Below are 25,288 nucleotides of genomic sequence, written 5' to 3'. Positions count from 1 at the left end.
ACTTCTGGTGGAAGCAGACTAATCACTCCACAGAAGCCTGCTGATGTTGCTAGCTCATCTACGCGTTCTGATGACACTCTAGATGAGAGTCGTCTTCCAGTTTCTTACTACGGAAGAAACAAGTGTTTCACATGGTCATCAACTCCTGTTCGCTCTAAGACGCGAACAGCAGCATCCAATATAATAAAGGTACGGCTATCAAAGATACAAGGGTCTGCTCTTACCGTGGGGAAAAACCCACTCCCAGGTGAAGTGTGGCGCCTTTTGTTTACTGACGACATGATTGAGACGATTGTAAAGCATACTAATGAAAAGTTGGCCAAAATTCGTTCTGTTATTGAACTAAAAGAAAGTGTAGCTTACAGAGACACTACTGTGCAGGAAGTGAACGCTGTGATTGGAGTCACAGTTCTTTGCAGCATATTCAAATCTGCGAGGGAGCCTATGACCTCGCTGTTTTCCACTTCGGTCTTGGGGAGGCCAATTTTTCGATCAATAATAACAGAAAAGCGATTAGGAATATTGCTTAGGGCATTTAGATTCGATGACTCGAGCACGAGGGAACAGAGGGAAAAATATGACCCAGCTGCTGCCATTACAGACATATTTAATAAGTTTATTTGGAACTGCCAACAAATTTATAGCCCTGGAGCGCATTTGACAGTTGATGAAACTTTGGTGCCTTTCAGAGGGAGGGTTAAATTTCGTATATATATGCCGAATAAACCGGCTAAATATGGCATTAAGGTCATGGGTCTGGCAGATGCACACAATGCATATATTTACAATGCCTACATCTACTCCGGCAAAGGCTGTGATGGAGCCACACTTTCTACAGCAGAAAAGAAAAAGAGCATTCCCACGCAGTCTGTAATCCGCCTATCTAAAGGGCTGTATGGCACAAACAGAAATATTAGTTGCGACAATTGGTTTTGTTCTGTGGAACTTGCCCAGGAGCTACTAGCTCACAATTTGACATTAGTTGGGACACTAAAAAGAAACAGACCCCAGATACCAGCAGAATTTCAAGCAAGAAGCGATCGTGAAATTGGGTCCAGCCTTTATGGCTTTACGAAAGAAATGACTCTGCTTTCTTATGTCCCAAAAAGGAATAAGGCAGTCCTACTTCTTTCGTCAATGCATCATTCCAATTACACTGACGTTTCAAATGATAAACCTGAAATCATATCTTTTTATAACGCCACAAAAAGTGGAATAGACACGCTAGATATGAAGTGCAGTGTTTATTCTACTAATCGCAAAACAAGAAGGTGGCCGTTGGCTATTTTTTACCACATGGTGGCCATGGCTGGATCAAACGCAAGTATACTTTATGGACTTTTTGGAGAGAAGAAAACCGTATCACGTTTTGATTTCCTGAAAAGAGTTTCTCTATATTTGGTCTACGATTTCGTAAAATCCCGACTGGCAATCTCCAATCTGCCTCAAGAGCTACAAAGTATTATTTCATCTTTAGAAGAAGAGGCAGCAAAAGAAAAGCAAATCGTTAGCCAACGGAATAAATTTGTTGTTCGAGTTGATGAGTGTCCGACGGACACACTTGGTAAAAGAAAAACCTGTCGATTTTGTCCATATCAAAAAAAGAGGAAAACTGCCTACAAGTGTATTTCTTGCGAAGAACCAACGTGCTTGGAGTGTTCACGAAAAGTGTGCAAGACTTGTGCAATTAAAAATAAAAGTTAAATTTTTTCTTTGCATTACATTTTAGTATTCATTTTCTTTGTGTTGTAACTATAATAATGTAAAAAAAAAGTATTTCTAAAGGAGTAATGTGTAAACAACAAAACACTGCAAATTAAAGTTTTTCCTAGTAATAAACTTGAATTTACTGGTATTTTAACAAATATTATGGTTCAAAAACCTATTATTATGTTTAATTACACCTTAAAGAGAGAGAGAAGCAACGTAGAAGTGCGGAAAAGTCATAAAAATAGAGAAAAATACACTTTAAATGTCCTAGCGGTCTAGCAGACCGATGTTCCATCTTACCGCCGAGTAAAAGATGTTCCGGTTAGAGGGCTAGGTATAAATTGACCGAGTATTCAACGAAATGCTGGGGAAATTGAGGAAGTACTTGCATATCTTCTGGTTCGCGCCGAATAATTTGAACATGGAAAGAAGTATGCAGCAAGAAGAGGAATCCGATAAAATGTCGACATCGGAACGAGGGGAATCAGGGAGGCAGTAAATTCTTTTTTCCGTCGAGGCACATTATACTGTATGTCTATTGAGGTACCAGTGATACACGCTAGTTGACTACTATATTTGATGCTTTTCAGGAGAACAGAGAACAATTCGCCTCTAAACTTATTTGCATCTGCGTTAAAGAATATCAGAGAAAGGGTGGAGTGATCGATTGAGATAGAGCTGTAACGAGGTACGATTTAATGGCTGACTGAGGCATTCTAGAAAAGGAGAAGTTGCTGCAGGTCAATTTTTTTCCAGTGTTCTGTCCGGATGCATCGGCCGTGTGACATAGCCTGCGTTCTACTCCTATACAGCCACGTGTTCTGTATGTGGTTTAAAGCACTGTCTACTTGCGATCGTTAACGGTAAACCTGTCTGTCATCAGAGGACTTCCATCTCATGCGTGATGAAATTGACACAGTCCTCTATACGATCTTTGATTTATGCGATGTACTCCATCCCCCCTGTCGCATCTTGGGTGTAAAATCGAGACTTCAGAGTCATAACTAAGTTAGCGATAGGAGCTTGTGAGGCGCTGCAATTCCTGTGTACACATTTGCCCTACAGATGTGCTTTTTACAGAGTTAGTGACGAAATGACTTGTAATTTTTACATGTCAGACGCTGCTGCTATGTGCTTATCTGTTTCCTTGTAGGATGTATCCTACGCTATTAACGATCATTCTATATAGGCCTGATGCAGGCATCGTATAATTTCTGAACCGTGGTCGGATTGAACAGTGGATACTATACGTCTCGGGAAAGCTATATTGTGCTCGTATCACGCAGAGAAAGTCTTTTATGGAAGTAGTTTTTTCGTTTTACAGTTCGATAACATAGTTTATCGTAGAGAAACCGTGAAGAAGGAAGTATGTCATGCGCTTGAAATATATTTCTCACAATGGAATATTAGCAATGCTACAATCCATACGACTGATACGTCGGAAACGTAGGCGATCTAACATCACAGTCCGTTTTAAGTACAGAACGTTGTAGCCTTAGGATTGTGTGTGTTTATGTTCTCTCTTATTAATACCTTCTAGGTACCGATCCTAGACTCAAGAACAATACTTTAGAGTTGATAGCTTGATTGATTTACGTAAAAATGCGTCGAACTCCATCTGTCTGGAGCTCCATCGCATAAAAATTATTCTTTTCTTGTTCTTGTTAACCGTCTTACTTACACTTTGAAATCTGTTACTATACATCAATAAGGAGTGCTAAGCTCCTCGACATGGATGCATCTCGAGATGGGTGAGGACTCGGAAAGCTCGATTCATTCACGAGACATGGAGTGTAGAGGTCTTCTTGTGGTCAGCTGCAGATTAATTCGCTAATGGTGCTGCAGGGCGGTCTGGTCAATAACAGTGTGAGGAGGGTCATTCACTCTCCAATTTTACCCTAAGACAGCGAGAATGCTCGGTGACTCCCATACGCAGCGAGATAGATTGTAAATTAAACACTATGCTCGAGGTGATAGAAATATGAGGAACGGTGTCTGTATACTTTGATGATTTATGTGTTCGAGAATTAACACTGAATGGACGTACTGCACAGTCATCTATCCATGTTCACAATGATACTCACAAAGTGGAGAGGGGCTGGTTTAGCTATGATATTGAAATTGGGGAAATTTGCTATAACATGAGTGGCCGGTGTTGAAATTGTAAAATTCTTCGCGCTATCATATGTGATGTTTATTATTAGAGTACATCGATGGTGTCTTTTCCATCCTACTCGTGCACTAGTTGCCACATAACGATTGACTGATATCGATTATTTTGTGGATGGGCAGCAACTTCTCGGGGATTGCTAGCGGCGAAACAGTGATCGCATACATGAGTGCAATATTAGGAATCAGTCGAAACGGAACGCAGAGTCGTGAGCTATTCGGTCAGTGTGAGAGACGAGTCTAAATGTATAGCTCCTGAGTCAACTTCGGGCTGTAGTTTGGTGACCTACGCCAACGCAGTAAAACTGTTACAGTTTGCTTATATTGTAAATGTCTTTTATTTAAATGATCCAGTGTTATGCTATCTGCCATAAGTACATGATTTACTCCATGCAACGTCTAGTTCCCTGCGAGAGGCCGTGGATAAGAACTTCTCAATGTCAGTTTAGAATCTGGCCCAGGTCTTAAAGTCATGACAGAAATGTTTGACACTGTACAAAGGCGTGTTAGAAAACAGTGTTTGAACTAGGATCAGAGGGAGCGTCTCTTGTGACTTGTCTATGGGATCATTCGCCTAGAGTATAGGTGATCAAAGTTTAAAGTGGCGAGCCTGTATATTTAATAGGTGGCAGTAGCAGCAGCTGTTTCAGGTGATGGACTTAGTAAATGGTTAGGAATGCGTGGGTGGCTGCACGCTGCGGTATTCTGGGGGAGCATTGCGAAATCTCTTTCTCCACGCTTGGGCGCCACCGCAGCTCTGCGTAATTGCGTCAGCATCGGTGTCTAGGTGACTTATATATGGGATGAAGTTACTGGAAGTTCTATAGTTCGTAATTTTTCTCTGTTGGGGTAGAGAATAAGGATGATAACATGTTGGGCTGATTGATTTGAATGGACGCGGATCTGTAGTACTTGTACGTAGTTTGGGGACGTAGCACATTGCGCGCTTTTCCGTCGAATGGTCAAAACACGGTCCTGTTGCACTAACTAAGGTCGTTCTGTTTCTACACGGGATGCAGAAGGTGGTGGATATGTCTTTCTCTGACTTCTGCTCAGTTACAACTTAAAATGGAACGATCACATGCGCGAAGCTGTAGAAATGGGCGCTGCTGCAAGATGCGTAGGGGGAGGCTAGGTTCGAGGAAGGTGACTCGTTTCGAGACATAGGAGTGTGAGAAATATGATTCACTTTTGAGTGTGATCCGATGCAGGTATGTGCCTGAATGGAAAGACCTGATTCCAAACCATGCGCATCATTTCTAGCAGATAGCGTACGACTAGAGATTTTAAAAAGATAGCGTACATTTCATACGACCTCAATTGGCACGTCATCTACTACTACTATTTGTGTTCCTTCTCAATCAGTCATCGCCTATAACTCAGTGGATATACAGGGTGTTACAAAAAGGTACGGCCAAACTTTCAGGAAACATTCCTCACACATAAATAAAGAAAAGATGTTATGTGGACATGTGACCGGAAACGCTTAATTTCCATGTTAGAGTTCATTTTAGTTTCGTCAGTATGTACTGTAGTTCCTCGATTCAGCGCCAGTTGGCCAAATTGAAGGAAGGTAATGTTGACTTCGGTGCTTGTGTTGACATGCGACTCATTGCTCTACAGTACTAGCATCAGGCACATCAGTACGTAGCATCAACAGGTTAGTGCTCATCACGAACGTGGTTTTGCAGTCAGTGCAATGTTTACAAATGCGGAGTTGGCAGATGCCCATTTGATGTATGGATTAGCACGGGGCAATAGCCGTGGCGCGGTACATTTGTGTCGAGACAGATTTCCAGAACGAAGGTGTCCCGACATGAAGACGTTCGAAGCAATTGATCGGCGTCTTAGGGAGCACGGAACATTCCAGCCTATGACTCGCGACTGGGGAAGACCTAGAACGACGAGGACACCTGCAATGGACGAGGCAATTCTTCGTGCAGTTGACGATAACCCTAATGTCAGCGTGAGAGAAGTTGCTGCTGTACAAGGTAACGTTGACCACGTCACTGTATGGAGAGTGCTACGGGAGAACCAGTTGTTTCCGTACCTTGTACAGCGTGTGCAGGCACTATCAGCAGCTGATTGGCCTCCATGGGTACACTTCTGCGAATGGTTCATCCAACAATGTGTCAATCCTCATTTCAGTGCAAATGTTCTCTTTACGGATGAGGCTTCATTCCAACGTGATCAGATTGTAAATTTTCACAATCAACATGTGTGCGCTGACGAGAATCCGCACGCAGTTGTGCAATCACGTCATCAACACAGATTTTCTGTGAACGTTTGGGCAGGCATTGTTGGTGATGTCTTGATTGGGCCCCATGTTCTTCCACCTACACTTCTGCGAATGGTTCATCCAACAATGTGTCAATCCTCATTTCAGTGCAAATGTTCTCTTTACGGAAGAGGCTTCATTCCAACGTGATCAGATTGTAAATTTTCACAATCAACATGTGTGCGCTGACGAGAATCCGCACGCAGTTGTGCAATCACGTCATCAACACAGATTTTCTGTGAACGTTTGGGCAGGCATTGTTGGTGATGTCTTGATTGGGCCCCACGTTCTTCCACCTACGCTCAATGGAGCACTTTATCATGATTTCATACGGGACACTCTACCTGTGCTGCTAGAACATATACCTTTACAAGTACGACACAACATGTTGTTCATGCACGATGGAGCTCCTGTACATTTCAGTCGAAGTGTTCGTACGCTTCTCAACAACAGACTCGGTGGCCGATGGATTGGTAGAGGCGGACCAATTCCATGGCCTCCACGCTCTCCTGACCTCAACCCTCTTGACTTTCATTTATGGGAGCATTTGAAAGCTCTTGTCTATGCAACCCCGGTACCAAATGTAGAGGATCTTCGTGCTCGTATTGTGGACGGCTGTGATACAATACGCCATTCTCCAGGGCTGCATCAGCGCATCAGGGATTCCATGCGACAGAGGGTGGATGCATGTATCCTCGCTAACGGAGGACATTTTGAACGTTTCCTGTAACAAAGTGTTTGAAGTCACGCCGGTACGTTCTGTTGCTGTGTCTTTCCATTCCATGATTAATGTGATGTGAAGAGAAGTAATAAAATGAGCTCTAACATGGACAGTAAGCGTTTCCGGACACATGCCCACATAACATATTTTCTTTCTTTGTGTGTGAGGAATGTTTCCTGAAAGTTTGGCCGTACCTTTTTGTAACACTCTGTATAGCAGAACCTATGACATGGTATCGAGACAGAATGGGCTAGAAATAGTATATAATTATCAGTTTTAGAGAGTGTCAAATACCGCTTACTTACTACGTTCCTTAGCTGAATCACTTTCGAAATGTGGTAATTTTACCCTGAGGCTGCATCGTGGGCTTACACACTCCTACGATCATCGTCACGGTATTTGTCTGGAAAAAATGATCTCATTCAGAGGTAATGTCGTATTTAGATTCGTACAGGGGGTATAGCTTTTTAACATGGATACTTGTGTGCACCTGTAGAACTAAGACCGCTTGTGACAGGAACATCCAGTAGTTGTAGCGATCGGTTTCTGTTTTTTAAACATCTGGTGGATTATGTCTCTCTTTCTAAGACACAGAGGTAGCACTCATAGGAAGAAATCTAAGAGACATGAACACCATTTTCTATCGTAGGCAATCATCTGTTGACGAAGTATTATAATTAGTATTGTGGGATGCGAGATATGTTAGCGTTTGAGCATCAGGTTTATAAAGTATGTGTTTGTGGAACTGAAATGACTCTGTCCAGTCGTAAGGCGGTATGGATTTGAGTTGGAGTACTGCGATAGCAAAGGGAAGAGTATGCCAAGTCATAAGAAATTTAGTGATACTTGTATTTCCAGAGTCTCTGCCGATAGCGGTGTGTATTTGCGATACTTAGCTCATTATCGAATGTCATTCAATCGAGACCACGATCGTAAAATTTAATTGTAAGTATAATTATAAAAGATATATGTGACCAGTTTTCTGGAACAATTGCTTGTATTTATGGCCTGTGGTGGGAATGATTCACGTTTCCCATTAACGGCATCAGCTGTCCGAATGCAGAGGCCTGTTGGAGTGCAAGTATGTATGTAAGTTAACATTGCCGTCCTCTAGAGGACCGAATAGCGAACTAATACTTAGTATGTGTTGAGCGGCTTTAGTGATCAAGTGGAAATCTGTGAAGATTGTGTATGGAAGTGCGTTTGCGCTGGACTGTAATTCCCTCCCATGTAGATTGTTCAGTTGACTGCTTTCTGCACATTTCGCGCTTTTATTTAGTTGAGAGAAAATCGATTGTGGTGTGTGCATGTGCTATGGCGAGGATAGGTTTGCCTGTTCTCTAGACATGGGAAAAACTTTAGTTGGCCTGTAAATTATAGGGCTGATTTGGAATGTATTAGATCACCGACATCGGTATTAGAGAGTGGAAATATCATTTTTCATATGTTTGTTTCTAGTTAATGAGTGGTTTACAGTACGCGGCACCTGGGTAAAGTTTTGGTTTGGTAGAGAAATAATTTCTATTCTATATCTTGGGAACTATGTTGCGCTAGCGACAGGTAGGATGCTGCCTAGTGCTTGATATAGAGAAGTATAATATTATTGTGAACAATGTGAAACTAAGTGTGTTCTTGTAATCACACATTCTGGAGAGGCCTGTAGAAAGCGAGCACGTTCGGAGCAGAAGCAGTAACGTGTTTGTGCTGAGGGGAATCGATCTTGAATCTGCAGAAGATTTCTGACATCGACTTCGGTCCGTTTAGGGTGCTCTGATGTAAAAGGGATGGTTTTGTATGTCGCTGAATGTCACGTCTGTAGAAAGAAAGCTAGACATGGGAAAGACCTCAGTTGGCTTGTAAATTATACGGATGATTTGGAAACAGTTACACGGCCGACTTCAGTATTCGAGAGTGGAAACTATCTAACGCGTTTGTGCCGAGGGGAAACGATCTCGAATTTGCAGAAGAGTTCAGACATCGACTTCGATCCGCTGAGGTTGCTCTGATGTAAAAGGAATGGTTTTGCATGGCGCTGAATGTCACATCTGTAGAAAGAAAGAAAAGGCTGATGGTGCTTCCGTAGGACTGGTTAGAATGGTGACAGCCTGTGTGAGTGTAGGCATAGTAAAATTTTTTCAGGTACTGTACAGATATAAAAGATAACTGCACTGTTTGCCATTCGCGAAAATTCATTCCAAGTCCACAGTAGTTGCACTCTGGTGGTGTCAATATGTACTAGGCCTCGTGAAACACTGTACGCCGCCATCTTGAATAACGGTACTTGTGTCATCACCTGACATCACGACAGCGCCCTCTGGCAGTGGCGATGTGTACTAAGTCAGTTGGAGTCTGAAGCTCTTGGTGAATACACTGGGTGTCGCCATCTTGGATAACGTCACAGATTAGAACGCCCTCTGGTGGTAGCGATGTGTACTAAGTCATTTGGAGTCCTGACCTTGTGGTGAACACAACTGCATGGAATTGTTTAAATAAGGAGTTAGGTCCAAGTCCTTTTCTCACGAATCCTTAGGAGGAGGTGGCGGTCTGGCGACTAAGGTTAGTACAAGTGTCTATTCTTTCCCGCCATTTTCTTAGCTTAGTAGAGATATGGGAATTGAATTTTGTTTACAGCCAAAATTAAAACTTGGTGCTAGTTCATAGGAAGAGGTGGCGGTCGGGTGACTTAGGTTAGTGGAGGTAGGTCAAGTGAGTTATCTTCTCGCGATTTTTTTTTCGCTTAGTAAGATAATATTCAGCCATTAAATAAATAGCAGCTTTTTTGCAGAAAGTTGAAAAAAATCTTGTGATCAGCTGATCAGCAAAAGTCTGTGTCAGGAGGAAGTTCGAACCGAGGTGTAACGCTAACTGCTTTTCACCATAGGTATGGACTCTGATGTTGACCATTGTATTTATATGCTGAATTTCTGCCATCAGTATGTCACTGGTCCTTCTTGGATTAACACTGACTTCTGAACCAGTGTCAATCAGGAACTCTTCAGCTGATGAATGATTGTGAATGAACAATTTGTGTGACAGGCTGACTGCAAATAATGTGGTGTTTGCACATCTTCTCTGATCTCAGAGCGTATATTGCTACTGATGAACATTAGCACTCTTTAACGCGCATCTTTGAAGTTTGTGTAGTTGTAGGGCTGAGTACGTTGATGGGCAGAGTTGCTGCAATACCTGTGGTAGCAGGACTTGGGTCAACACTGACTTCTGAACCAGTAGCAGTCAAGATCTCTTCACCTGATGAGTGATTGTGGATGAACAATTTGTGTGACTGGCTGACTGCAGATAATGTGGTGTTTGCACATCTTCTCAGATCTGAGAGCCTATGCTGTTACTGATGAACATTATCACTCTTTAACGTACATCTTTGAATTTTGTGTGGTTGTATGGCTGACTACGTTGTTGGGCAGAGTTGCTGAAATACCTGCGGTACCAGCACTCTGGCGAGCCTTGTGAAGTGGCATTTTTCTGCTTCTTTTTTTCCAACTTCGTAGCTGCTGTTGGTATGTCGTTACTTGTAGGTTGTGTTTTGCCACTTGTGCTGCCAGCTACTCCATGGTGCTGCTGGTGACAGGCATTTATGGGTGTTCCGGGGTCTGTGACGTCAGCTTCCGCAACCACGCGCGTTCAGGGGCTGTTGTTGATTTTTATACGTGCAGAACCTTCACTTCAGCCGTTAGTGATGTGTCTGCCTTTCTTGATAAGACTTGCAATAGTAAGTGTATTTGTGCTGCAATGACGGCACGGATGTTGGCTGGAAGTTTTTGAAGCCGTAATAACACATAAAGATTTTTCAGCCAGAAATTCAGGACCTGCTGATGTATGTAGGGCTTTAAGTACTTGTGATGACGACTTGTCACCCACATTTAGATCAGCGATTTTTTTTTAATCGCAGTTCTGGTGGCAGTGGGTAATGCTATATAAGAACTTCGTGCAGTGCGGCGTAATTTTGTTATGACAAGAACTCTTCTATTTCCTTGCAGCAAAATTTTGTTATGGCAAGAATTCTTCTATTTCCCTACGACTTCTAAGTCCAGATACAAATGCACTATATCAAATTTATCAATGTTACTGACTCCCAACGCTGCTGAAATATGCACCCAGTATGTGTGAAACAGAGCTGATGTCGCTTCGGCCAGAATCCGTGAAGCTTAACATTTTCATGTCGCGCACATGTACTCCTGTCTTGCTCATTTTCATCTATCACTCCGTTTTGTAACGAAATATTTTATTAATAGGTGTGGATCGCAGTCCTAGGTCGAGCGGTAAGTATTGTTCCGTCTCGTTTCCAGTTTGTTGTGCTTGAGTCAGTGAATCCATTATTCCCGACGACATTCTTTCACACTGTTATTGTTCATTTTCATTTTTAGTGGTCACTACTATGGGAGCTTGAGTATTATATATTATCCTCGTAAAATAACTACTCTGTTATACGGTATATCAGATAATACTTATTTCTCACACATAAGAACAAAACCAGAACGAGAGTGAACAATTGTAGCCATGTTGACTGTGACAATGTGTAGTTAGCGCTAGGCTCGTTCAGTCATTGTGGTGTAGTGGATTAGTGATACCACCACAAAATCATTGCTGACTATACTCGTTCCTCTTTCATAGCCGGCCTAGGTGGCCGAGCGGTTCTAGGCGCTACGGTTTGGAACCGCGCCAACGCTACGGTCGCAGGTTCGAATCCTGCCTAGGGCATGGATGTGTGTGATGTCCTTAGGTTAGTTAGGTTTAAGTAGTTCTAAGTTCTAGGGGACTGATGACCTCAGAAGTTAAGTCCCATAGTGCTCAGAGCCATTTGAACCATTTGAACCTCTTTCATATCTAACTGCCTGTGTTGAACTAGCACTGTTGAATCTAAATCACAAATGCCATCATCTTGTGTTATACAATTTGTAGAATTACCAAATTCAAAACTGTTCTACATTACCTGAAATGTCCAATCGCCCTTATTTATTAACATTATCACTACCGGTTTGCTCGGTATCAGCCACTGGAATAACGTTCGCTACAGTCACCATTCTTTACAACTCAGAGCTGTACGTAATTTAAAGCTCTTTTGCAAATTAAAATTTGTTAACTCAGTTCATAGTTTCTTTGCAATTCACTCCTAAACATTATTTCACCCAGTTCTGCACAAAACTTCGCTGTTGCAAATAGCTGATCGACTCGTTGTGTTATTACTGTGTCCGCAGCTCGTGGTCGTGCGGTAGCGCTCTCGCTTCCCACGCCCGGGTTCCCGGGTTATTCCCGGCGGGGTCAGGGATTTTCTCTCCCTCGTGATGGCTGGGTGTTGTGTGATGTCCTTAGGTTAGTTAGGTTTAAGTAGTTCTAAGTTCTAGGGGACTGATGACCATAGATGTTAAGTCCCATAGTGCTAAGAGCCATTTGAAGCATTTTTTTGTTATTACTGTAAGTTGATTTCTCGGACTCGTCTGAAAACTGGAGCCGCTAGTCGCCAAATCTAACGGTAAATAAAGCCAGGTATAAGATATGGCCTTCGTTGCAACTGAGATGACAATCCTACTGGTGATTACAGTAATGATACTACTTCTCCTGTTTGGTGAGCTTTGTTTGCAACCAGTGGCGCCGACATAGGGGGGGCAAGGTACTTTGTGCCCCCCCCCTCCCCCAATAGTTAAAAGTAGGGGCCTCGCCCACCCCCACCAATTTTCAAACATGCATTTCTCACCGCTATCTCCCCCTTCCTCATTCTTTACTGAGAAATTTGTTAAAACTTGCACATACATTTTTGCGTAATAGTATGTAATGATTATGTAGGAAGAAAATAGCGATCCAACCTCTGCATATGACGAACTGTCGTGACAGGGTTTGTCCCCTGCATCTGTACTATTCGCACACTTTTACTGTACGGAGGTATGTGGGGAACGAAAGCTCACCATGAGCTCGCAGCGCTTTGGCTGCTAGGACGAGCTCCACTTCCTCCCACAGCAGCCTGCTGGCAGCTTATAAAAGAAACTAGTGAGCAATAGTGACACCGAATTTGATGGCGATCGCTAGAAGGACTGGGTAACGTTAAAGACTCTTCATTCATTTTTGTAAATTCTATTGACTATCACTAGGGACAACACCACACAAATCAGCACCGGCTCCGGATTTTGCCGCCCTGCGCTAACATGTCAAGGTCCCCCGCCCCCCCCCCCCCCCCCTCTTTCGACATAGTCAACTTTTCCCACAATATATTTCATACATGATGCCTTATTTTCACATATCACACTCATTCGTCTCTTTGTTGTGAATATGTCTTTAAGATCAAAGCAGCTGTCAGTGATACGTTTACAGTGCAATACATATTAAGCCATTTTTGTTGGAGGAAACGTTTCTTTCGTAAATCGGAGCATACTGTTTCTGTACCATAGATAATTTTTAATAACACCCTTGATTTTGTGAATAATTTGTATTTCCAATTTATTCTCACATTCCTTCATTTACGCAAGATGGATTTGCCGCCCCCAAAAATCTGCCGCCCTGGGCGATGGCACGGTTCGCCCCTCCCCCTCCCCCTTCCTAGAGCCGGCCCTGACAATAATCAACACTATAGTTAAATGGCTACTTCTTGTTAGGCGCACAGTACTGATACTCAGACCGCAGCTGGAGCTGGGAATCGCCAGTGGTCAGTTAGTCCTACTGTGACTCTGTTCAGTTGTTGATCTTTCGTCCCTTACTGTCCAGTTTAAAATGGACAAGTTTATAATTAGGAAGAAATGTGACAATGTAGCAAGTGTTAGCGATAATGAACCTAGACCTGGTGTTAGTGGTGCTGTGTGTGACAACAAAGTCACAGATAGTGACGGAACTGTGGCTATGACAAAGAACACTGTTCCCGAAAAAACAACGTTGTTATCAGCCCTCTTGGAAACAGCAGTTTGCATGGATCGATTACAATAAGGCAAAAGATGTTATTTTTTGCAAAATTTGCAAACATATCTTTGAAGAAAATCGCTTTCAGTTTTCTCACAAAATGGAAAAAACTTTCATGGAAACTGGTTTTTCGAACTGGAAGAAAGGGGTAGAAAAGTTGAAAGCGCATGAAGCATTGGGCTGCCACAGAGAAGCTGTACTGAAATCCAAATCCTTAAAATCGAATGTCAATGGATTTAGCCAGATCTCCAAAGAAAAACTGACACAAGTGAAAGAAAACAGAGCTTGTTTACTAAAAATCATATCTTCCCCCCGTTATTTAGCAGTGCAGGGGCTTGCAATACGTGGGCATACTGATGAAACAAGTAACTTTACGCCTTCGATGTGAAGATAACAAGCTACTTTTAATATGGCTACAGCGCGAAACTTGCAAATGGACATCCCATGATGTACAAAACGAAATTTTGGCCATTTTAAGTCATACACTTCTCAGAAAATTATTGGCGGATATCAACAGTGCAGAGTATTTTGCAATAACAGCAGACGAAACAACAGACATAGCCACCAAAGAGCAATTTAGTATCTGTATAAGATTTGTTGATGCTTCGCTAGAGATAGGAGAATCTTTTTTAGGGCTATACTCAATACAAAGAACCACAGCTAAGACTCTGATATTATTATCGACATTTTAAGACGATTTGATTTGCCTACATCTAATTGTAGGGGCCAATGCTTTGACGGTTCAGCTAACATGGCCGGATTATATAATGGTGTTCAGGCAAAGTTTGTGGAAATGGAGAAGAGAGCTATGTTTGTGCACTGCCTTGCACACTGTTTAAATCTAACACTATAAGACACTGTGAAAGCAGTTCCAGTATGTCGCAATGCACTGGATGTTATGAAGGACTTAATACATTTTGTGAGAGATTCACCTAAAAATTAGAGCTTTTTGCTCACCTGAAGGCAGATGCCTCTACAAATCTGAAACCACTCTGTCCTACAAGGTGGGCCGTAAGATACTTAGCAATGTCTTCAGTTTTGTCCAACTATACAGAACTTCAAGAGTTTTTTCTAAATATTTCAAGAAATGACAGTTCAAACACAGGGGCCAAAGCAAACGGCTTTTTGATTAATATGCAGACATATGATTCCTTTTTCATGTTATCACTTTTGGTAAAACTGTTTGGTCACATTGATACCGTAAACATAGCACTACAGAGGAAATCCCTACACTTAGAGGAGGCCAATAAGATGATTTCCACTCTTCTAACTTCTATTAAATTTATGAGAAACAATTTTGAATCATTCTGGGGTGAAGTAACTTAAAAATGTGAAGATACGGATGTTGATTCCCCAAAATTACCGCATATAAGAAAAGTCCCCTCCCCCCATGAACCATGGACCTTGCCGTTGGTGGGGAGGCTTGCGTGCCTCAACGATACAGATAGCCGTACCGTAGGTGCAACCACAACGGAGGGGTATCTGTTGAGAGACCAGACAAACGTGTGGTTCTTTCTGAAGAGGGGCAGCAGCCTTTTCAGTAGTTTCAGGGGCAACACTCTGGATGATTGACTGATCTGACCTTGTAACATTAACCAAAATGGCCTTGCTGTTCTGGTACTGCGAACGGCTGAAAGCAAGGGGAAACTGCAGCCGTAATTTTTCCCGAGGGCATGCAGCTTTACTGTATGATTAAATGATGATTGCGTCCTCTTGGGTAAAATATTCCGGAGATAAAATAGTTCCCCATTCGGATCTCCGGGAGGGGACTACTCAAGAGGACGTTGTTATCAGGAGAAAGAAAACTGGTGTTCTACGGATCGGAGCGTGCGTGGAATGTCAGATCCCTTAATCGGGCAGGTAGATTAGAAAATTTAAAAAGGGAAATGGATAGGTTAAAGTTAGATATAGTGGGAATTAGTGAAGTTCGGTGGCAGGAGGAACAAGACTTTTGGTCAGGTGATTACAGGGTTATAAATAAAAAATCAAATAGGGGTAATGCAGGAGTAGGTTTAATAATGAATAAAAAAATAGGAGTGCGGGTAAGCTACTACAAACAGCATAGTGAATGCATTATTGTGGCCAAGATAGACACGAAGCCCACGCCTACTACAGTAGTGCAAGTTTATATGCCAACTAGCTCTGCAGATGACGAAGAAATTGACGAAATGTATGATGAGATAAAAGAAATTATTCAGGTAGCGAAGGGAGACGAAGTTTAATAGTTATGGGTGTCTGGAATTCAAGAGTAGGAAAAGGGAGAGAAGGAAACATAGTAGGTGAATATGGATTGGGGCTAAGAAATGAAAGAGGAAGCCGCCTTGTAGAATTTTGCACAGAGCATAACTTAATCATAGCTAACACTTGGTTTAAGAATCATGAAAGAAGGTTGTATACATGGAAAAACCCTGGAGATACTGAAAGGTATCAGATAGATTATATAATGGTAAGACAGAGGTTTAGGAAACAGGTATTAAATTGTAAGACATTTCCAGGGGCAGATGTGGACTCTGACCACAATCTATTGGTTATGAACTGTAGACTAAAACTGAAGAAACTGCAAAAAGGTGGAACATTAAGGAGATGGGACCTGGATAAACTGACTAAACCAGAGGCTGTACAGAGTTTCAGGGAGAGCATAAGGGAACAATTGACAGGAATGGGGGAAAGAAATACAGTAGAAGAAGAATGGGTAGCTTTGAGGGATGAAATTGTGAAGGCAGCAGAGGATCAAATACGTAAAAAGACGAGGGCTAGTAAAAATCCTTGGGTAACAGAAGAAATATTGAATTTAATTAATGAAAGGAGAAAATATAAAAATGCAGTAAATGAAGCAGGCAAAAAGGAATACAAACGTCTCAAAAATGAGATCGACAGGAAGTGCAAAATGGGTAAGCAGGGATGGCTAGAGGACAAATGTAAGGATGTAGAGACTTATCTCACTAGGGGTAAGATAGATACTGCCTACAGGAAAATTAAAGAGACGTTTGGAGAAAAGAGAACCACTTGTATGAATATCAAGAGCTCAGATGGAGACCCAGTTCTAAGCAAAGAAGGGAAAGCAGGAAGGTGGAAGGAGTATATAGAGGGTCTATACAAGGGCGATGTACTTGAGGACAATATTATGGAAATGGAAGAGGATGTAGATGAAGATGAAATGGGAGATACGATACTGCGTGAAGAGTTTGACAGAGCACTGAAAGACCTGAGTCGAAACAACGCCCCGGGAGTAGACAACATTCCATTGGAACTACTGACAGCCTTGGGAGAGCCAGTCCTGACAAAACTCTACCATCTGGTGAGCAAGATGTACGAGACAGGCGAAATACCCTCAGACTTCAAGAAGAATATAATAATTCAAATCCCAAAGTAAGCAGGTGTTGACAGATGTGAAAATTACCGAACTATCAGTTTAATAAGTTACAGCTGCAAAATACTAACGCGAATTCTTTACAGACGAATGGAAAATCTGGTAGAAGCTGACCTCGGGGAAGATCAGTTTGGATTCCGTAGAAATGTGGGAACACGTGAGGCAATACTGACCCTACGACTTATCTTAGAAGAAAGATTAAGAAAAGGCAAACCTACGTTTCTAGCGTTTGTGGACTTAGAGAAGGCTTTTGACAATGTTGACTGGAATATTCACTTTCAAATACTAAAGGTGGCAGGGTTAAAATACAGGGAGCGAAAGGCTATTTACAATTTGTACAGAAATCAGAAGGCAGTTATAAGAGTGAGGAACATGAAAGGGAAGCAGTGGTTGGGAAGGGAGTGAGACAGAGTTGTAGCCTATCCCCGATGTTATTCAATCTGTATCTTGAATAAGCAATAAAGGAAACAAAAGAAAAGTTCGGAGTAGGTATTAAAATCCATGGAGAAGCAATAAAAACTTTGAGGTTCGCCGATGACATTGTAATTCTGTCATAGAAAGCAAAGGACTTGGAAGAGCCGTTGAATGGACAGTGTCTTGAAAGGAGGGTATAAGATGAACATCAACAAAAGCAAAACGAGGATAATGGAATGTAGTCTGATTAAGTCGGGTGATGCTGAGGGAAATAGATTAGGAAATGAGACACTTAAAGTAGTAAATGGGTTTTGCTATTTGGGGAGCAAAATAACTGATGATGATCGAAGTAGTGAGGATATAAAATGTAGACTGGCAATGGCAAGGAAAGCGTTTCTGAAGACGAAAAATTTGTTAACATCGAGGATAGATTTAAATGTCAGGAAGTTGTTTCTGAAAGTATTTGTATGGAGTGTAGCCATGTATGGAAGTGAAACATGGACGATAAATAGTTTGGACAAGAAGAGAATAGAAGCTTTCGAAATGTGGTGCTACAGAAGAATGCTGAAGATTAGGTGGGTAGAGCACATAACTAATGAGGATGTATTGAATAGAATTGGGGAGAAGAGGAGCTTGTGGCACAACTTGACTAGAAGAAGGGATCAGTTGGTAGGACATGTTCTGAGACATCGAGGGATCACCAATGTAGTATTGGAGGGCAGAGTGGAGGGTAAAAATCGTATAGGGAGACCAAGAGATGAATACAGTAAGCAGATTCAGAAGGATGTAGGCTGCAGTAGGTAGTGGGAGATGAAGAAGCTTGCACAGGTTAGAGTAGCATGGAGAGCTGCATCAAATCAGTCTCAGGACTGAAGATCACAACAACAACAAGAAAAGTCCCTAAGAAATACGATGACTCCATCAATTCATCTGTAGAAACATTCACTGAAGTACGTGACAAATGTAAAAGATTGTATTATGAAACAATGAATGCATCCATCAGCTTCTTGGAATAATGGTTCAAAACTCAGTCATTCATGTTTGTAAACCAAATTGAACAATTCCTTCTTGGTGATAACAAACATTCATTCGATGTTTTATCCTTCTACGAATCAGATATAGACAAAGAACGCTTGCTTCTCCACCGAAGCATGTTTCATGAGATTATCCAAAGTAGTGATTCTGCGAATATTAGTTGGTTGGATGACATAGTGAAATACCGAAACAGGAAAACTACCTGTTTGACCTACTGCCTGAACTAGTGAAATTCATACGTGTAGTGCTGACGATTCCGGTAACGCCCTGCACCGCTGAGTGATCGTTTTCTTCTCTGCGGAGGATGAAAACGTATCTTCGTTCTATAGTTAGGCAGGATCGTCTTAATGTCATCACCCTTATCAACGCCCATAGAGATGAATCGATGAAACTCGACCTTGATGCCATATGTGACGAGTTCATATGCGGGAACGATATGAGGAGGAGTACATTTGCCATCGAAAATTAAAGTATGTTTCTTCAACTTTATTTATGTATTTGCTTTGTACCACTACTGACCTATACTCCGACTGTAATGACATTGTGATTGACGTTTCAGCGAGACGAAGAGTAGGGGCTAGTCGCCAGCCAATTGTAGTTTGCATGATTTTCAGCTGTTTGCATTTTTCATTATCCTCACAATCTTTCTTTGTTTCTTGAAAGTTGTTATGCTGTTAGGGGAATTTCCCAAGAATATGATGTCATAGCCCAATAGGGAAAGTATGCGTGCATAATACATCTCTCTCCTTCAGCACTTGATTGTTCCAAATAATTCTGATTGCATAGGTCATTTTAGATAGCTTAGAATTTGAGAATGTGATGTGGGAATTCCGTTTCAGATTGTCTTGTAAGTAAAGAAAGCAATTTTGTTTCAGTGACACTTAATTTTTTGGTTTTCCAAAGAAATATTTTGTTTTAATGGATTTTTAATTTTGATGTGTTTGGAATTGTATAGTGGCGGGTTTTTTCTTTTTTTAAGGGTTAATCAGTAGCTTATTCCTCACAAACCACTCTGAAATATTTTCATTTGTGACTTCAGCATACAGCCTAAGAGCCTTTCTATTTCCACATTGAATCAATACACTGGTGTCAACTGCAAATAGGACTGGTTTGGAGTGTCGAACATGTAGATGGAAACGCAAAGTTATCTGTCAAATGTAGTACCTAATAAAATGATTCTTGCCCCGCCAAAAATATTTTCAAGTCGGCGCCTCTGTTTGCAACTGTATATTGACTGCAATGAATAAGGTTTCTTTAACTATGAAATTACTTCAGTCTGGTCAATTAAAACACTATTTATTAATATCAAATAACTTTCCATCTCATAAACATTTCAGAATACACTTCCAGGTGCAGCTCTTAGTCTTGCATACTGCGGAAGGTTGCGACATTTATCGACCGTAATTAACCTAGACCTCCGGCTACGCTACAGATCAACAGATCAATCCGTTACCACAACCAACAATCCAGGTGGGGGGGGGGGGGGGGTAGGGGGGGGGCTATGTCACACTCTATCCAAACGTTGTTTGCATAATGTATCTTCTTTGCGTTTCATAATCAACTACTAAATAACATCAAAAACTAACCCCAAGATAAAATCTATAGGTAGCTTATTTATATCACAATGTCATATTTCTCGACAGTTTACCACAGCAAATCGTATTGTATGTTGGCTTAACTGCTAGCTTAACGTTTTTGGTATTGTCATTTCCAAACTTCAAACGTATAGTGTTTTGAGTGCTCAAGCCACGGCGTTAATGAGTTTGTGTGACGAAACAGTGATGTTTCCATGACGTCACGGATCTCGTGCTGTGATTGGCTGACATGAGCTATCAGAACAACCGCCATGGTAATTTCTACACTGTATTTGTCGTGTTTGTACTCGTGTATTACAAAAATATGCATTTTAAGTGATAAAGTGTAAACAACTACTCAGCTACATTGTACATTGCTCTGTTAAAATTGCGTGCATACCCTTGCCTCTCTTCACACAGTATTTGTTTTTGGGTCGTGTTTACATTTGGTCTGGGCGCACTAAGTTCCCACACTTTTATCCTAACCACATGTTCCAAAATTGCACACTGAACTCGTATTGTTTTCGAACTCGCGGTACTCTTTTGTTATTCGTAAGAACGTAAAACTCATTATACCCATGCATAATGCATTCTTAAAAAGGAACTTATTAATAACGCACCTAGCCCGCAGTCAGCAAGGAAGGTAACTAAAGTAACGTGACATTTTTCGCACGTTTTGTCCCCTATTTGTGAAAGTGTCGGTAGGTGGTGATACTTGCGTTATCGCACTCTAGTGCACTCTGGCGATACTCTTGCAAACTGATTCCCACGGTGGACAGAATAGTCAATGGCACAAACAAAAAAACTGTCAAAAATTATCACAACAATAATACTGAACGTCGATTAACGACGTATCACAGCACAACAGAGCTACACAGAGACAGGGATTCGATAGCGAAGTTTCAGCATCTCTGTTCGTTCCCTTTTGATGTGAGCAGTGGAACATGAAAATTATGCGCAGGTTGGTAGGACACCCTTAAAGGGATATTTGGACGCCAACTCATTCTCTGCTGAGCCTGCTGTTAGTACTGTTCTCGTCTGCGATTATATTACATCCAAACATGTAAGGAACTGTTCACTTACAATTTCCTTCACCTTATTTACGTATAAGATAATACTGGCAGAATTCCTCCAGTACAATTAACCTTTGTGGATGGCAGCACTAACAGCATCGACACTGCATTGCAATAGCAGAGATAGTGGGAATGAAGATACTTGATCTATCAAATCGCGAATAGAATGACCTCCTCCATGTCAGACAGCAAGGAATCTAAAAACATCGATAATGTGAGATCCCACCAGATACTTTTTATCATGTGACATTCTGAAAGCCATGGATCCAGGCAATTAGATAGTTTCAGTACTTCTAGATTTCCAAAAAGCATTTGACCCTTTACCACACCTACGCTTATTATCAAAAGTACAATCGTCTGGGATATCAAAAGAAATTTATGATGGGACTGTGAATTTTTGGGTAGAGGGGTCACAGTATTCTATCTTGGTTGGAGAGACATCGACAAATTTAGAAGTAAATTTGGGTATACACCAGGGAAGTGAGTTGGGACATTCGCTGTTCATGCTTCATATTAATGATGTTGCAGACAATTTAAATAGCAATCTCAGACTTTTCACAGATGATGCAGTTATCAAAGTGAAACACCATCTCAAAAACATTTCAGATGTATTCAGTCAGGTCTTGATAAAGTTTCAAAGTGGTGCGAAGACTGACAACCTACTTTAAATGTTCAAAAATTTAAAATAGTGTATTTCACAAAATGAAAAAATTAATGTACTACGACAAAAATATCAATGAGTCACGGCTGAAATCGGTCCACTGATACAAATACCTGTGTTCAACATTTTCTATGGATAAAAGTTGAACGACCATGTAGACCCAATCATAGGTAAAGGAAGTTGCAGACTTTGGTTTGTTGGTAGAACACCAACGAAATGTTATTAGTCTACAAAGGAGACTGCTTACAAATTACTCATGTAGATGTAGATGCACGATAACTCAGAAGCAGGCTCTTTAGTTGCTGACAATTAAACTGAAGCTGGCTTGGCAGCGTCAATTAACATTTCATTGTCCTCCATTCCATGTAGTCTAACATCTTAAGCCTTATACTAGCAATGCAAAAAATCTATGTTGTAATATTATTATACTGAAGTCTTAAACTCTCCCGCAAGTTTATACACCTAAATATTAACTCTAAAAAAAATAATAAAATAGTATATTTCTTTCTTTTCATGCTCAATTAATTGTATACATATATTAGTTCTGCCAAGTTTCAATGTTTAATAGATTAGTTTATGTTTCATTTGGAATCAGAAACATTCTTTATCTAAAAAATCATTACATAGCATACGCATATCACGTAGAAACATTTTTTTGATGCACTTCACACAGAAAGATTTTGTTTACAAGTTTTTACTTCTTGGGCACTTTGTACATCTTCCCTTCTTGTTTCCAAAGCGGTTAGAATACAGGGAGGGGCCCTTATGCTGGACAAGTGAAGCATGCCTCCGCCATATTGGTGAGTCTTAGCAAAGTGTTGCAGGATTGCACTCCAGCCTCACTGGAACAGGAATAAAACGTTCGTCTGTTTTACTGCAATGTACACCAGCTTGACGATTGAGACCCGGCGTTAAAAATTAAGTTTTCAACTGTCTGATGTTGAGTATACATACACAAAAGAATATAGTTTCAGAGTACATACCGGTACTCAGAATGGAACGTCAGTTCAATGCATTAACGTCAAGAGGATATGCCCAAAACAGGTTTTTAATGGAGAAACAGACATCTAACACTCACCAAGATGGCGGACAGGTCTCAACTGACGTCTGTGCTGAACATTGATAACGCTAATTCCCATTTCTAGTTTCTTTCATCATCCACATTTCTATTTGCAAGCTCAGGTCTTCTTCTGAAGGTCCTTGGCTTCCATATTCTTGTGCTGTCTTCTTGACCACTTCCTGTTTGATGGATTTGGGTAGGGGTCTCGTCGCTGCTGTCTTGTGTGTAGCTGGTTGTATTAGCTGTACTCTTAGTTGTCATAGTAACAACATTCTGACCGTATTATTGGTCTCATTATTTCTGCTAAATATTTTTGAGCATTTATTCCGGATATATTCAGGATAAGGAAAAATATTGCACAGGATCAGGGTCTTGTTTTTCTTGACATTGAGTAGATGGTGCACATTTCATCCAATGTATCAATTCCTGTTTTTGTTGAATTGTACACTGTTAAATATCGGCGTTCTTTTCTCTCCTGTGCACAGATGAAAGAAGAGTCACTTTTTGTGTTTTGGCACATACGAGATGACTGTCAAATCCAAATAAGATACTGTTTACCATACGTTGCTGGACATTCATAAATTCAGGAGAAAGTACAATTTTATTTTTGTGAACAGTTCGAACCAAAGTATGTTTCTTTTTTAGCAGCTCTGTAGACCAAGCTGCAGCTAGAAAACCAGTTGCCTGCCATACGGGATGTCCGGGTTAAATATATAATAATATAAAATGTAATAACTTGAGACGTAATTGAGATACTTCTTGGCGATTTGCTTTTGCAAGTATGGTAACTCAAAATGTTTTATATGTTTGCTTGTGGCAGTTGGTACAGCTTGCGTATGCACGTAACTGCTTTGTTCACTTAAACGCGCATGAGTAGCCACGTGGACTCTACAGCGGATGATGTTCCGTGTGCTTTCTCTCGGAGATAAGGTCTATTAAACTGGTGACGTAATCTTTCAACAAGATGACTCAGAATGCCATTTTGCAAACATTGTGAGGAATTTAGTCCATCGATTGCTTTGCCCCCTAGAAGGCCATGTATTAAGCCACTTGATTTTTTCTGTGAGGGTTTATTAACAACGAAGTGTATCGTACACCAGTTAGATATCTACGCCAACGAATTCGTGCAGCTATCGCAGACAGCTTGGACAGAAGTGGAATAGAGATTGGATGCTTGTCGCGCCATTAATGGAGTGCATATCTACGCGTATTTCTGTAAAAAATCATTTTGAGTTACCATACTTGTAGAAACATACCATCAATAAATATTTCAGTTACTTCTCAAGTTATTACATTTTATAGTATTGTATGTTTGATCTGGACACCCCGTCTTATTTTTTTTCTTGATGCAATAATTTACCAACAGCCGTATGTATTGTAGAAATTTATTTTATTTTATGAACTTCTATGTGCTACCAGTTTCGGCATTACATTGATGCCATCTTCAGGCCCCACTAGTCATAGTCGTAAAATCGCTATACACGGAAGGAGCCATATAACTGGATCCGTGAATCAATCGTCCTGCAACAGCTCTTGGTGGCACGCGACACAGACTGAGGCGGTTTTGTAACGTTTCTTGGTTGACGCTTATACTTCCATTCTGTTGGTTTTTTTTCCTCAAGTAGAAATTGTTGTTTTCAAAACTTATTTCAAATTATCACCATCTGTTACTGTATCAGTTTCATATGCCCGTTCTTCGGACTCATCTGATGATTCTGAATCTGATTTACGTTTCTTCTGTTTCAACTTCTTCAAGTAATTTCTATATTTGTCTTTCGTTTCCTTTATATGTACACATACTGTACACCCTTGAGTTGTCACCATACAGTGATAGTAAGCAAACTGATTCCAAGATTTTTATTTCACTTGGAAAGCAGTTAGAACAACGGCACTAGACAAATATGGGTCTCTTAATACAATATGAAATGCGGCAACAATGAAACGGCTGTAACACTAAAAAAACTGACATTTGGCGCTATTTTGATTCTTGTTATATTAGGACTGGCGTGAGGCGTCCAGAAGACTCCAGTGTATGTTTCTGGCAATTACACAATTTAGTGTATTCAAATTTAATTATTTACATAACTGTTGTAGACAACTATGAAAATTTAAGTTAATAATATGAGCACCACCACAGAAGGGCTAATACTTTGTCACAAAGAAATTGTTTACAGGAAATGGTGATAACCCCATAGAGTCACAGAGCCAATATTAAAAACTGATAGGATTATACATTCTGAATTAACTGTCATAAAATTCGATCATAAGCAAATATTTTTCCACACACTACAAACAGATCAGCTAAATTTCATCTGAAATTATA

The 25,288-nt window shown here is 40.9% G+C and overlaps 1 protein-coding gene across 1 annotated transcript in view; it reads left to right on the top strand.

Annotated features, from left to right (window-relative positions):
- Nucleotides 1–25,288, top strand: part of LOC124606943 (dynein axonemal intermediate chain 2) — a 150,937-nt gene that overhangs the window by 50,220 nt on the left and 75,429 nt on the right. The window lies entirely within an intron of this gene.

The sequence above is a fragment of the Schistocerca americana genome, chromosome 3 (assembly GCF_021461395.2).
Source record: "Schistocerca americana isolate TAMUIC-IGC-003095 chromosome 3, iqSchAmer2.1, whole genome shotgun sequence".
Lineage (NCBI taxonomy): Eukaryota > Metazoa > Arthropoda > Insecta > Orthoptera > Acrididae > Schistocerca > Schistocerca americana.
The sequence above is the reverse complement of the archived record's forward strand: the minus strand, read 5'-3'. Positions and strand labels throughout refer to the sequence as shown.